The sequence below is a fragment of the Bubalus kerabau genome, chromosome 5 (assembly GCF_029407905.1).
Source record: "Bubalus kerabau isolate K-KA32 ecotype Philippines breed swamp buffalo chromosome 5, PCC_UOA_SB_1v2, whole genome shotgun sequence".
In the NCBI taxonomy this organism is placed as follows: Eukaryota; Metazoa; Chordata; class Mammalia; order Artiodactyla; family Bovidae; genus Bubalus; species Bubalus kerabau.
The window spans coordinates 76,541,020-76,557,104 of record NC_073628.1 but is presented as its reverse complement, the minus strand read 5'-3'; the positions used below and the strand labels follow the sequence as shown (position 1 = coordinate 76,557,104).

The 16,085-nt window shown below is 38.0% G+C and overlaps 1 long non-coding RNA gene across 1 annotated transcript in view; it reads left to right on the top strand.

Moving 5' to 3' along the window:
* LOC129653921 (uncharacterized) overlaps window positions 1–16,085 on the top strand; it is a 115,369-nt gene that overhangs the window by 35,718 nt on the left and 63,566 nt on the right. The window contains exon 2 of the long non-coding RNA XR_008715283.1: window positions 1,596–1,678. This is a non-coding gene — a long non-coding RNA (uncharacterized LOC129653921). The remainder of the gene's footprint in view (window positions 1–1,595; window positions 1,679–16,085) is intronic.

Sequence of the window (16,085 nt, the reverse complement as noted above, 5' to 3'; positions counted from 1 at the left end):
CGAAGTCCATGGGGTTGCTAAGAGTCAGACACGACTGAGCGACTTCACTCTCACTTTTCACTTTCCTGCATTGGAGAAGGAAATGGCAGCCCACTCCAGTATTCTTGCCTGGAGAATCCCAGGGATGGGAGAGCCTGGTGGGCTGCCGTCTATGGGGTCGCACAGAGTCGGACACTACTGAAGCAACTTAGCAGCAGCAGCAGCAGCAGCAGCAGCAATAGAATCAGTTTCTGTGTCCTAAACAGACTATGATGTATAAACATCTTCCCTTGGTTTTCTGCCAGAGCCTTGCTTTCTACTCTTTCAGTTGGTTTTCCAAGTTATTGGTATCTTGCTGAATAATTTTCTTTTCTATTTAATTTAGCCAAAGTCAGTTTCTACTTACTTAAAACTGAAAACCCTGACAAATGTAAAAAGGTAATACTTCTGAGAGAATGACAGTATATTAATTTCTATTTTTAGTTTACTTAATCTTACAACTCTTTCTTCAGTAGGCATTATTTATTTTCCTCATTTAACAGATAAAGAAGCAGGGGCTTCAGGAGTTTAAATGTTATGTCCTAAAGCCACAGAGCTTGTTAATGGTGGAACCAGGATGCAAGCCAGCTTCTTGATCAGCTCCTCTTAACCATTATATGTAATCAGCTGATAATTTTTAAGCCTTTTCACCCTGACTGTAATAGCCTATAAACTGAAAGAATCAATACAGATTGCCAAAGAATAGGTAAAGGTACTGGGAGGTCAGAGACTAGATTCTGCAAATATTCACACATTCTAAAATTTTAATTGGGGAAAAGTACTTCTCCTAGGCTTTTAAGAAATACATGGTATTTCTTTAAAAATAAAAAAAAAACTTTTTAAAAACTGGTTTTCTCCTAGCCACCTAGCCTACCCCTGCCCCAACTCTGCAAATTTGCCACACGTGCCTTGGCAACATAAACAAGCATCACACACAGGGACCAGTGACAACATCCTTCATCATCTCCCTGGCCTAACAGAGGGGTCCTTTTAGGTCAGGGACCACTTTTCTTCCTGTAGGTTTACTGAGAGTTTGTGTGTTCATGCTCATTAAGTAACTTCTAGCAATCTTGGCTAAATAAATTGGCAAAAGACTGAACTCATAGTCAGTCAGTATTGCTTCATAACACACACATGCAGACCTCATGATATATGTGACAGTTGACTCACTTAAATCACCCAATTAATTTTTTGTAGTCTTGTGTAAATATAATTAAGTAGCTATAGAAATGAAAGATGTTTTCAAGTTTAATTTGACTCCACTGAACTCATGGAGTCAGAGTTAACTTATATTTCAGTTTAGGTGATTTTACAGAAAGTTATTTTAAAGACAAAATATGCTTAGAAGATTGAAGTTGTTTCTGCCTCCATTTTTCTTAATTGCTTTCATGAAAAGCCTACTGATTTTATAATCTATTAATTTGCAGTGGAAAAAAACTGTACTCTTGGTGTAAAAAGTTTACTCTACCAATAATGCATATATATATAATAGATGTATATTAACCTCATCTTTAATATGTTTGTTGCCGAATTACACATTACTGGCATTTGTAGTTATTTCTTGGCTTTTCCCACAGCAGAATACTTCAGTGCTTTAAGTGGTCCATTCAAATTTAAGTGAAATAAAGCAGTGAGGACATTCTGACAAGAAGCAATTTAGGTAAGTGTTAGTTATTCATATTCTTCTCTCTTCCTATCAATAGAGACATTGACCAAGCTATAGCAATTCAAGCTCTATCAGAAGAACAACAAGGGTTCCACAAGTGGTAGCCAGGTGCCAAAATCAAATTAAACTCTTATGTTTCAACAGGGATTCATTTTTTGAGAGTACAATGACAATAGAAAGTCAAGGGAGAAGTGCTAATTTCAGCTACCCTGTACCAGTTGAAATATCTTGGTAAAAATATTCGTGTTTGCCACATGACATAAAGAGCCATGAAAATTTGGCACATGAAGTATAAATCTGTATAAACAAAGTGAGAAATATCACAGGAGTGATCTAGGGAAATGCATTTTGAGATGAAAACCAAGAATTCCTCATTCTGACTGTTATTCCCTCAGAGACAGAAGAGATTGCTCCCTGGATTTGTCTATAGATAAGCTATAGATAAGTATATAAAAGAGGGAGCTGCAAGAACTTATTTTTCCTTAAAAATGGCCTCTGAAGGCAATCAGATTTCTTGTTCATTGTTGCACTCTGACTTAGACTTAGTTTTGAAGACAAATTAAATAATGGATTGGTTGTTCTCTGGCTCGTGCCAACAACCAAATTTGATGGAGTGAGGGAAGAGTAGCAAAGATTGCTGATGTATTTATATGCAACTAACTGAATAAAAAAGGAAAGGTGAAGTTATCCACTGATTTTTCTTATCAAGTTCCAGCTTGATATGTTGATCTGATACTTTACATGATACATTCATCACTAAAGTCTCTGCTCTAGCAAGGGATGGACCTACCTCTCCAAGTTCCATGTTTCTCCATCATATGCCACTGATAATCCACCCGAGTTGGGGAATGTTGATTATCAAAAGATGCCTCTTCTTTCAGATTTTAAAATTTTTTTCTCATTCAAAAACCAACCTTTGGGACTTCCCTGTTGGTTCGGTGGTTAAGACTTCATTTTCCAACACAGGGTATGCAGTTTCGGTCTCTGGTTGGGGAGCTAAGATTCCACCTGCCTTATGGCCAAAAAACAAAACACAGAGCAGAAGCAATACTATAAGAAATTCAATAAAGACTTTAAAAAATGGTCCACATCAAAAAATATCTGAAAAAACCTACCATTTATTTAAAAGTACTATTTTTTATTTAATGCTAAATAAAATGATGAGCTCTTAGCTAATCAGGGATTTAAACATTACTTTATTTCTACATTTTCCCCCTCCATCTGCTGCTATTTATTGTTATTTAAGTTTTAATGTTTTGACAGAAAGCTAATATTTCAATAGCATTTCCCCTAATACTTAATAATAACTCATAGCTGAGAGATGTATTAAGGCATGGGAATGCCTATTTTCCTCAACCATCATCACTTTACATAAAAACTTAAGAATATTTAACACCTAGTATTCATTTTAATCCTTATTCCGACTCACAGATGACATGGAACAGTTTCTCCGAGTATTCACAGCAGTAACACTTGCTTTCTGTAGATTCTCCTTCCTGGGGTTACACTGAGATCATTGTCCTAGAATATTCTCTTCTGTATTCTGAGAGGGTTCTTGCAATGGCTTAGATAATAAGACTTTTTTGAGGTTATTTGTGTTTCTCACATGTATGAGATGAAGATGAAAAGTTCTTTGAAGAAATTATTGCAAAAAAGACCACTTTTTCTCCATTATTTTTTAACTAAGGCTTTCTAATCAGTTAAATCCATAAACCCGTCCTTTTGGATCAGATAATGAACATGTGTGTGTGTGTGTGTATTTTATATATAAATATATTGAATATAAAATGAAATAAACATTGAAATATACATTAAAATTTTAATGTAAATATGTATGTGTATATCTAGTAAATAGTCTTAATAAATTTTGTTTGCATGCTTCTTTTTGTTTTTCAAAAGTGTGTATTGTAGTACTCCTTTATTTACTCTCAGATTAAACCTTTTTATGTGTTAAGCAATTTTCTGGGCCCTGGAGATTAAAGCCCCAGAAAAAGAAAAAGGATCCAAAAACCCAAATCTGTCATTCTGGATTGTATATTCTATGGGAAGAGGGCAAACAATAATCAAATAACCAAGTATATGGATACTGTGTCAGATGCTAACAAGTGCTGTGAAAGGAAAAAATAGAATTGGGGAATGGGTGTGTGTGTTGATTTCTACTTTATGTTGGACTGCCATGGAAAGGAACTTCTGATCAGAGGACTAAGGAAAGTTAGGGAGTGGATGGCCCGTTCAGTCCAAAGTAATGGGACTGAAGGAGTGAAGTCTCTGAGATAGGATTTGCATAGCATGTTGAGGAAGCATAAGCAGGCTAATACAGCTACAGTGACATGAGCTAGGATCGTAGTAAGAGGGGCTCGATTTTCAGGCCTTTTCAAATTCATAGGGAGGGCTAGGTTCTATGTTTGATGCGATAGGAAACCAGTGAGAGAGACATGATCTGATTTAAATTTTAAGACAGGCATGCTGGCCGGCTGCAGTGGAGAGTAAAGTAGTGAAATTGTTAATTCATTTTGAGAGACTACGTGCTGTGTGCTAAGTCACTTCAGTTGTGTTCCACTCTTTGCGATGCTAAGGACTGTATCCCACCAGGCTCCTCTGTCCATGGGATTCTCCAGGCAAGAATACTGAAGTGGGTTGTCATGCTGTCCTCCAGGGGATCTTCCTGACCCTGGGACTGAACCTTTGTTTCTTACATCTTCTGCATTGGCAGGTGGGTTCTTTATGACTAGGGCCACCTGCAAAGCCCCTTGAGAGACTATGGCCCATAAAAATGCTCTTTGTGAGTGAAGTAAGTCAGAAAGAGACAAAACAAATATCATGTATAAATGAATATATACAGAATCTAGAAAAATAGTACTGGTGAACCTATTTGTAGGGAAGGGATGAAGACACAGACATAGAGAACAGAGTTGTGGACACAACAGGGGAAGGAGAGGGTTGGATGAGAGTGACACTGACATATATACACTAAGTAAATAAGTGTTAGTCACTTAGTTAAGTCCAACTCTTTTGCGATTCCATGAACTGTAGCCCGCCAGGCTCCTTTGTCCAGGGGATTCTCCAGGCAAGAATATTGGAGTGGGTAGCCATTCCTTTCTCCAAGGGAATCTTCCCCACCCAGGGATCGAAATTGGGTCTTCTACATTGCAGGCAGATTCTTTACTGTCTGAACCCCCAGGGAAGCCCGTATATACACTGCTGCTGCTGCTAAGTTGCTTCAGTCGTATCCAACTCTGTGCGACCCCATAGACGGCAGCCCACCAGGCTCCGCCATCCCTGGGATTCTCCAGGCAAGAACACTGGGGTGGGTTGCCATTTCCTTCTCCAATGCATGAAAGTGAAAAGTGAAAGTGAAGTTGCTACCATGTGTAAAATAGCTACGGGACACCTGCTGTATAACACAGGGAGCTAAGTTCTGTGCTCTGTGATGACCTAAAGGAGTGGGATGAGGGGGGAGTGGGAGGCTGTCAAGAGGGAGGGGATATATGCATAATTATGGCTGATATACACTGTTGTAGAGCATAGACTAACACAACACTGTAAAGCATTTATCCTCCAATTAAAAAAACTACTGTTTGTGGTCTGCACTTTTTGTGCATATGGAAGTAAAGAGAAGTCGCTCAGTTGTGTCCGACTCTTTGCAACACCATGAACTGTAGCCCACCACGCTCCTCGGTCCATGGGATTTTCCAGACATGAATACTGGAGTGGGTTGCCATTTCCTTCTCCAAGGGATCTTCCCGACCCAGGGATCGGGCCCGGGTCTCCCGCATTGTAGGCAGACGCTTTACCGTCCAAGCTACCAGGGAAGCCATTCTGGTAAGTCACTTCAGTCGTGTCCGACTCTGTGCGACCCCATAGACAGCAGCCCATCAGGCTTCCCCGTCCCTGGGATTCTCCAGGCAAGAACACTGGAGTGGGTTGCCATTTCCTTCTTCAATGCATGAAAGTGAAAAGTGAAAGTGAAGTCGCTCAGCCGTGTCCGACTCTGTGAGACCCCGTGGACTGCGGCCTACCAGGCTCCTCCATCCATGGGATTTTCCAGGCAAGAGTACTGGAGTGGGGTGCCATTGCCTTTGAAGAGTTAAAGTTAGAAAGTTAAGTCGCTCAGTCATGTCCGACTCTTTGCGACCCCGTGGACTATAGCCCACCAGGCTCCTCCCTGTCCATGGGATTCTCCAGGCAAGAATACTGGAGTGAGTTGCCATTTCCTTCTCCAGAGGATCTTCCTGACCCAGGGATCGAAACCAGGTCTCTCACATTAGAGGTAGACGCTTTAACCTCTGAGCCACCAGGGAAGCCTGAAGAAGCAACACCCAAAGTTTTGGACATAATATTGAAGTAAAGTTTTTTCTTTTTTTCCCTTATTTAGATACCTCTTGCAGATTTTTCACTTTGTATGTGAAAAATCATTTTGAACTATCAGTTATTGGTTCAAAAATGAGGCATGAATGTGGACTTAGTCACTTGGACAGCAAGAAGATCAAACCAGTCAATCCTAAAGGAAGTCAACCGTGAATATCCTTTAGAAGGACTAGTGCTAAAGCTAAAACTCCAGACTTCAGCCACCTGCTGGAAAGAGTCAACTCTTTGGAAAAGACGCTGATGCTGGGAAAGACTGAAGGAAAGAGGAGAAGGGGCGACAGAGGATGAGATGGTTGGATCACATCACCGACTCAATGGACATGAGTTTGAGCAAACTCATGGAGATAGTGAAGGACAGGGAGGCCTGGCATGCTGCAGTTCATGGGGTCACAAAGAGTCAGACATGACTTAGTGACTGAACAACCACAGCAAGAAGATTGAGCAAAATCTACATTATCTCTGTATATTTTGCTACTGTAGCAAGTTATAAGCTCTAGAAAATGTACTTGAAAATATAAAATCAGAGAGTGAAATAGTTTTCCAAGCCATTCTTCCCATTTAATACTCAAAATTTCTACTAAGCACAAATGGAATTTATTTTTGCATGAATTTGTTTTTGTGATCACTCTTCATCTGTAAACATGGAGCAGCACTAGATATAGTATCATGTAAACTAATTAAGAAAACACATAGCCAAACACATAGAAAAGGAAACCCCTAACTCTAAATATGAGAAATTAATATAACTCAAATCCAAAATGAACCTTGGAGTGATGCCCAAAGGACTATCAGGTACAGCCTTGAGTCTTTTTAGGATAGGGCATTAGAAGAGCAATCCCCATGGAGAGACCCAGGCAAGTGCAAAGACGTGTTGCTGAATGGCCAGGTCCTAGACAGAATTATAGGTAATATCATGAGAGAAAAATCGAGGACCCAAGTCTCCATCAAAAGCTAGTGTGTGGTCAAAACTTATAGTAACTACATGAAGCAGAAATAACAAGTTTTGAAATTAAATAGAAAAATTTGTCAGAGACCAAAAGAATCCTTTGGGACTGATGCTTAAGGAAACAAGAGAAGGAAGAAAAAAATTATTCTAAGGATAATTCTGTACCCCCAGATGCATGGGACACACAAAATAAAAAATAAATTACTCACTGAGGATAATCTATTTATGTGTACCCTGTTTGTATATATTATATATATACATATATATCTGTATTTATATTATATATACATATTTGTATATTATCTATGTAAGTTATTTTTTACAAAGACACAATCTTTGCTGTGAGTTAACAGAGGCTACAAGCAATCTCCCACTGAAGATGATATTGAAAATATGTTTATATATATGTAAATTTTGGGGTAAAAAGAATTTTAAGGGAGAGTTAATTGAGACAAGCATAACTATAAGGTACAAAGAATTGATGCTTTTGAACTGTGGTGTTGGAGAAGCCTCTTGAGAGTCCCTTGGACTGCAAGGAGATCCAACCAGTCCATCCTAAAGGAGATCAGTCCTGGGTTCATTGGAAGGACTGATATTGAAGCTGAAACTCCAATACTTTGGCCACCTGATGCGAAGAGCTGACTCATTTGAAAAGGCCCTGATGCTGAGAAAGATTGAGGGCAGGAGGAGAAGGGGACGACAGAGGATGAGATGGTTGGATTGCATCACCAAATCAATGGACATGGGTATCGGTGAACTCTGGGAGTTGGTGAAGAACAGGGAGGCCTGGCGTGCTGCGGTTCATGGGGTTGCAAAGAGTCGGACATGACTGAGCGACTGAACTGAACTGAAATAAGAAACAGTGATAATAATTAATAAATATGTTTATAGTTCTTCAGCTAAATATAAAATTATTAAATGGTTGAAGAAGAAATAGTAATCTAATGTAATGATAAGTTATAAATATTAATAAAGTATTTTGAGAAAGAACAAAATGAACTACTAGAAATAAAAATATAGCCATTACAAAAACAAAACCCTCTATGGATGTGTAAAGTTGAATATAAATGAAGAAAGAATTAATAGAATTGATGAAGGACAATATTCAAGAAATATAGACAAAGAATTTAGAATTGAAGGAAGACTTGACTTTTGAGATTGCAGAAGCAAATTATTTACTGAGTAGGACAAGTGAAACAAATCTACATAAAGCCATCAGATCAGATCAGATCAGTCGATCAGTCGTGTCCGACTCTTTGCGACCCATGAATCGCAGCACACCAGGCCTCCCTGTCCATCACCAACTCCCGGAGTTCACTCAGACTCACGTCCATCGAGTCAGTGATGCCATCCAGCCATCTCATCCTCTGTCGTCCCCTTTTCCTCCTGCCCCCAATCCCTCCCAGCATCAGAGTCTTTTCCAATGAGTCAACTCTTCGCATGAGGTGGCCAAAGTACTGGAGTTTCAGCTTTAGCATCATTCCTTCCAAAGAAATCCCAGGGCTGATCTCCTTCAGAATGGACTGGTTGGGTCTCCTTGCAGTCCAAGGGACTCTCAAGAGTCTTCTCCAACACCACAGTTCAAAAGCATCAATTCTTTGGTGCTCAGCCTTCTTCACAGTCCAACTCTCACATCCATACATGACCACAGGAAAAACCACAGCCTTGACTAGATGGACCTTTGTTGGCAAAGTAATGTCTCTGCTTTTGAACATGCTATCTAGGTTGGTCATAACTTTCCTTCCAAGGAGTAAGTGTCTTTTAATTTCATGGCTGCAGTCACGATCTGTAGTGATTTTGGAGCCCAGAAAAATAAAGTCTGACACTGTTTCCACTGTTTCCCCATCTATTTCCCATGAAGTGATGGGACGGATGCCATGATCTTCGTTTTCTGAATGTTGAGCTCTAGGCCAAATTTTTCACTCTCCTCTTTCACTTTCATCAAGAGGCTTTTGAGTTCCTCTTCACTTTCTGCCATAAGGGTGGTGTCATCTGCATATCTGAGGTTATTGATATTTCTCCCAGCAATCTTGATTCCAATTTGTGTTTCTTCCAGTCCAGCATTTCTCATGATGTACTCTGCATATAAGTTAAATAAACAGGGTGACAATATACAGCCTTTTCCTATTTGGAACCAGTCTGTTGTTCCATGTCCAGTTCTAACTGTTGCTTCCTGACCTGCATACAAATTTCTCAAGAGGCAGATCAGGTGGTCTGGTATTCCCATCTCTTTCAGAATTTTCCACAGTTGATTGTGATCCACACATAAAGCCATAGCACAGTTGAATTTGGTGTTGTATGCCAACTTCAAAGAGAAAAATATTGAAAATAGTAAAAAGAAAAATAAAGTTGCTGAAAAAGAATGATAACAACTTCTATTGAGAAACAAGAGGAACAAGAAGACCGTGAATTGATATCTTTATTTTTTTATTTTTATTTTTTTAATTTAATTTTATTTTTAAACTTTACAAAATTGTATTAGTTTAAATGATATCTTTAAAATTATGAGGGTAATGAAATGTTAATCTATAGCTCTCAGTTCAGTTCAGTTTAGTTGCTCAGTCGTGTCCAACTCTTTGCGACCCTATGAATTGCAGCACGTCAGACCTCCCTGTCCATCACCAACTCCCGGAGTTCACTCAAACTCATGTCCATTGAGTCGGTGATGCCATCCAGCCATCTTATCCTCTGTCGTCCCCTTATCCTCCTGCCCCCAATCCCTCCCAGTATCAGAGTCTTTTCCAATGAGTCAACTCTTCGCATGAGGTGGCCAAAGTACTGGAGTTTCAGCTTTAGCATCATTTCTTCCAAAGAACATCCAGGGCTGATCTCCTTCAGAATGGACTGGTTCGATCTTGCAGTCCAAGGGACTCTCAAGAGTCTTCTCCAACACCACAGTTCAAAAGCATCAATTCTTCGGCACTCAGTTTTCTTCACAGTCTAACTCTCACATCCATACATGACCACTGGAAAAACCATAGCCTTGACTAGATGGACCTTTGTTGGCAAAGTAATGTCTCTGCTTTTTAATATGCTATCTACAGCTCTACATCAAATTAAACAATTATTTAAGAATGAAAGGTGAAAAAAGGCCTAAAAAATTCTCAAAGAATGAGCAGGCTTGCATTCATAAACTTCGTTGAAATATCTTATGTATTTGGATCAGCAAGATTAAACCCAAAGAGAAAGGATGTAATACAAAAGCAGTGGCTGCATTTGAAAATTTGTAAACAAGTCAGTGAATATAAATATGCTTGACAGTAAACACTTAGAATTATAGTGTTTATTTGAGAGGATTTAAAAAACAGGTTAGAAAAGCAATAGAGAAAATCCAACACCTTTTAGTGATTAAAAAAAAAAAAAAAAGAACAAAACTGGTCAAAAAACAAAGGACCAGAAATGAATTTCCTCAACCTAATAAAGGTATCAACCATAAAACCCACAACTGACATTATTGTTAGTGTTGAGACTCTGAAAACTTTCTCCAGAGATTAGGAATAAGACAGGGATGTCCACTCTCACCACGTTTATTCTGCACTGTATTGAAGTTTCTACCCATGGAAAGTAGGAAAGAAAAGGACATATGGGGCATCCAGATGGGAAAGGAAGAAGAAAAAAAGTTTGTATTTGCAGATGACATTTTCTTGTATATAAAAAACACCTCCAAGTCTAGAAAATATACTTTTAGCACTAATAAGGAAGTTCAGTGAGGCTGTCAGATACAAACGTGGGTATGTCTGCATGTTTAGTTGTGTCCAACTCTTTGCGACCCCATGGACTCCTCTGCCCATGGGATTTCCCAGGCAAGAATACTGGAGTGGGATGTCATTTCCTCCTCCAAGGGATCTTCCTGACCCAGGAATTGAACCCACATCTCTTGCATTGGCAAGAGAGTTCTTTACCACTTGAGCTACCTGGGAAGCCCATCAGATACAAGATCAGAATGCAAAAATCAATTATATTTCTATACAGTAGCAATGAAGAAACCAAAAATGAAATTAATAAAAAAGTCTCATTTGCAATAGAATAAAAAACCATGAAATAGGAATGAAATTAACAAAAGAACTATAAAAGACATTTGCAAAACTATTCAACATTGCTAAAGTAAGAAACAAGTAAATGGTAAGGCATCCCATGTTGTCATCTCATCCCCAAAGGACGTGTAACTAGAATTTACAGAGTTCTTACAACTCAATTATAGAAAGAAAAATAGCCCAATTAAAAATGGGCAAAGGATCTGAAGAGAGATTTCTTTGAAGAAGATATACAAGTGATTAATACATGAAAAGATGCTCAAAATCATTAGTTGTTTGGGAAATGCAAATCAAACTCAAAAATGAAAGGCTACTTCACACCCATATTAAGGTTACAATCAAAAAGACAGTTAGTTTAAATGTTAGAGAGGATGTGGTAAGAATGAAAACTGTTGGCAGGAATGTAAAATGGCTTTTCTATTTTGAAAGTTGTCTCAGTTCCTTATAAAGCTAACCATACAGGTACATGTGACTGAGTAATTCCACTCCTATCTAGATTTATACCTAAAAGAAATGAAAACCTCTGTCAGTGCAAAAATATGTACACAAACCTTCATAATAGCATTTTTTCATGCTAACCAAAAGAGAAATGACCTAAGTGTCCATCAACTGGTGAATGATAAATAAAATAGGGTATATCCATACAATGGAATATTATTCAGAAAAAAAAGAGAAATGAAATTTTAATACATGCTACAACCTGCAAAAATCTTGAAAAGTCATGTTAAAATGAAAGATGCAGATGATCACATATTGTAGGATTTCATTTATATGAAATGTACAGAGTAGGCAAATCTATAGAAATAGAAATTAGATTAGTGGTTTCCTAAGGCTGAGGGTCCCATCACTTCATGGCAAATAGATGGGGAAACAATGGAAACAGTGACAGACTTTATTTTCCTGGGCTTCAAAATCACTGCAGATGGTGACTGCAGCCATGAAATTAAAAGAAAAAGCTTGCTCCTTGGATGAAAAGCTATGACCAAACTAGACAGCATATTAAAAAAGCAGAGACATTACTTTGCCTACAAAGGTCCTTCTAGTCAAAGCTATGGTTTTTCCAGTAGTCATATATGGATGTGAGAGTCGGATTATAAAGAAAGCTGAGTGGCAAAGAATTGATACTTTTAAACTGTGGTGTTGGAGAAGAGTCTTGAGAGTCCCTTGGACAGCAAGGAGATCAAACCAGTCAATCCTAAAGGAAATCAATCCTGAATATTCATTAGAAAGATTGATGCTGAAGCTGAAACTCCAATACTTTGGCCACCTTATGTGAAGAGCTGACTCATTAGAAAAGACCCTGATGCTGGGAAAGATTGAAGGCAGGAGGAGAAGGGGACGACAGAGGATATGATGGTTGGATGGCATCATCGACTCAATGGACATGAGTTTGTGCAAGCGCCAGGGGTTGTTGATGGACAGGGAAGCCTGGCGTGCTGTAGTCCATGGGGTTGCAAAGAGTCGGACATGACTGAACGACTGAACTGACCTGAGGGCTGAGGGTTGGGGCATGTGGATTTCTGTCTAAGGAATGGAGAATATCTTTGGAAGATATTCCAAATGTATTCTAGAGTGTATTGTGGTGATGGTTGCAGATCTCTGTAAGTATATAAATATATTACAAGCACTTTGAATTGTATCTGTTACATGGGCAATTGTATGATGTGTGAAGCATATCAGTAAATCTGTAAAAAAAATTAGTAATGAAATTATAGATGTGAACATGCAATATTTAGGGGATAGATTTTATAAAAGGAATTTTGTTCCCTATAGGAACAGGAGAATTAATACTGATTAATTTTAGACTGTTAATTTAAGCATGTAAGTTAAACTTTTGAGAGCAAAAACTAAAGGATAGAAACAGAATATTAAACATAAACCAGTAACAAGGAAGAAAAAAGTGACTAGAACTGAATTAATAGAAGGAAGAAGAGGGCAAAAAAGTAAAGAAAAAACATCATAAATCCAAATATATGAGTAATTCACAAAAATGTGCAAATCATCTTGTCTTCTAAAAAATAGAAATTCTGATATTAAATAAATAACAAAAAGTATTTTCTAGGGAACTTTTCAAAGCATAATGGCCCAAAAAAGCTAAAGGTGAAAGCATGGGGAAAAGTCTGTTAGTTAAATGCTAATAAAAGAAAGCTTGTATAGTGATATTATTATCAAACAAGATTGATAGTTTTTAAGACTTACAACATTCTTACAAATGCTTTCATATGTGATAAAAGCAATGTTTCACTGAGAAAATAGAAAAAAATAGAAAAATTTTAAATGTCCAGAACCTAGAAAATAGGCTCAAAATATAAATAAATAATAGTAAAGGCAATTAAAAGGAATGATAGTAGAAGATTTTAACTTAACTCTCTCAAAAACTGATAGATCAGGCAAATAAAAATTAGCAAAGTTGTAAGAGATTTGAACAATATACTTAACAAGACCAATCTAATATACATGTTTAGAACCACATATAATGTGGCAATACACAGTTTTTAGAAGAATTCCCATGCTTTTACTTTTAAAATTTGTATTGGATTATAGTTTATTTCATACTGTTCATGGGGTATGAACTGGAAGAAACACAAGCTGGAATCAAGATTGCCGGGAGAAATCTCAATAACCTCAGATATGCAGATGACACCACCCTTATGGCAGAAAGTGAAGAGGAACTCAAAAGCCTCTTGATGAAAGTGAAAGTGGAGAGTGAAAAAGTTGGCTTAAAGCTCCACATTCAGAAAACGAAGATCATGGCATCCGTCCCATCACTTCATGGGAAATAGATGGGGAAACAGTGGAAACAGTGTCAGACTTTATTTTTCTGGGCTCCAAAATCACTACAGATGGTGATTGCAGCCATGAAATTAAAAGACACTTACTCCTTGGAAGGAAAGTTATGACCAACCTAGATAGCATGTTCAAAAGCAGAGACATTACTTTGCCAACAAAGGTCCATCTAGTCAAGGCTGTGGTTTTTCCTGTGGTCATGTATGGATGTGAGAGTTGGACTGTGAAGAAGGCTGAGCGCCGAAGAATTAATGCTTTTGAACTGTGGTGTTGGAGAAGACTCTTGAGAGTCCCTTGGACTGCCAGGAGATCCAACCAGTCCATTCTGAAGGAGATCAGCCCTGAGATTTCTTTGGAAGGAATGATGCTAAAGCTGAAACTCCAGTACTTTGGCCACCTCATGCGAAGAGTTGACTCTGGAAAAGACTCTGATGCTGGGAGGGATTGGGGGCAGGAGGAAAAGGGGACGACAGAGGATGAGATGGCTGGATGGTATCACTGACTCGATGGAAGTGAGTCTCAGTGAACTCCGGGAGTTGGTGATGGACAGGGAGGCCTGGCGTGCTGCAATTCATGGGTCGCAAAGAGTCGAACACGACTGAGCGACTGATCTGATCTGATAGTTTATTGATAATGATGTGTTAGTTTCAAGTGTATAACAAAGTAATTCAGTTGTACATATACATATATTTTTTCTCTTTCAGATGCTTTTCTCATATAGATTATCTCATAATATTGAGTAAAGGTCCCTGTGCTATACAGTAGGCCCTTGTTTTTTATCTATATTATATATAGTAGTGTGTGTATGTTAATCCCAAACTCCTGATTTGTTTTTAAAATATATAGAACCTAAACCTCTATTGGAACACAAGGGAAGTCTCCAAAATACCAGTTATTGTCTAGGTAGATGATGTTCAGTGATCACACTAAAATAGAAATCAATAAAAATATATAGCTTTATTTCCTTTCCCATGTTTAAACATCAGAAAACATGAATCTAATATATAAATTTATGGGTGAAATAAATCATAATGGCAATCACTCAGTATTTAATACTGAATGTCAATGAAAACACTACATACCAAAACTTGTGAAAATACTGCTAATGCAATGTATTGATTTATATTCTTAGGTATTAATATTAGAAAGAAAAGTATACTGAGAAGAGGCTGATTAATTTTAAGTATCAGTTCAGTTCAGTCTCTCAGTCATGTCTGTCTCTTTGTGGCCCCACGGACTGCAGCATACCAGGCCTCCCTGTCCATCACCAACCCCTGGACCTTGCTCAAAATCATGTCCATTGAGTCAGTGATGCCATCCAACCATCTCATCCTCTGTTGTCTGCTTCTTCTCCTGCCCTCAATCTTTCCCAGCATCAGGATCTTTGTCAGTGAGTCAATTCTTCACATTAGGTGGCCAAAATATTGGAGTTTTAGCTTCAGCATGAGTCCTTCCAATCAGTATTCAGGATTGATTTCTAAACAACAAAAATTTAAACAGTAAATTCTTATGAAGTAGAAGGAAGGTGAAATAACTTCATTTGATGAGATAACTGACATCAATAGATCCTCACATACTCTAAGAAATGACCTTAGCACAGGACATGCAAATAGACCATGAGTATTCTCCACATCTACCTTTTGTTTATTACATACAGGGAAAAATGAGATCACACTGTCTTGCGGATACTCACATGGCCAAAAAAGAGAAACCAAAAGACCAGATTATTACCCCAAATCAAGAAGGTAATGCCAGAAATAGATTAACCACTATCAATACCATTGAATTACCCCAGTCTCTAAATTAAACTGGCCTTAATATTGCTAAATTGATATTTAAAGTTCAGATTCTTTAATGCCTTATAATAAACAATATTTGAAACAGTATAAATAATTACTGAGAAAAACCAAACATCGTATTGTGGGGTACAGAACACAACATATCCTATAATGAACTTTCTTTAGCATTATAAAAATCTATGACAACTTTTACATAGAATAGTTTGAATAATTATAATGTTAACTTTGGTAATTGTAAAGAAATAATGGCCTGGTAAAAATTATTGTATCTCTTTTACTTATTGTTCATCTACTTTTCAGTTTATCATACAAACCATGCTGATGAGTCATAAAACTGCCTTTAGCATCAGTACCAGTTCAATCGCTCAGTAGTGTCCGACTCTTTGAGACCCTATGGACTGCAGCACACCAGGCTTCCCTGTCCATCACCAACTCCTGGAGCTTGCTCAAACTCATGTCCATCGAGT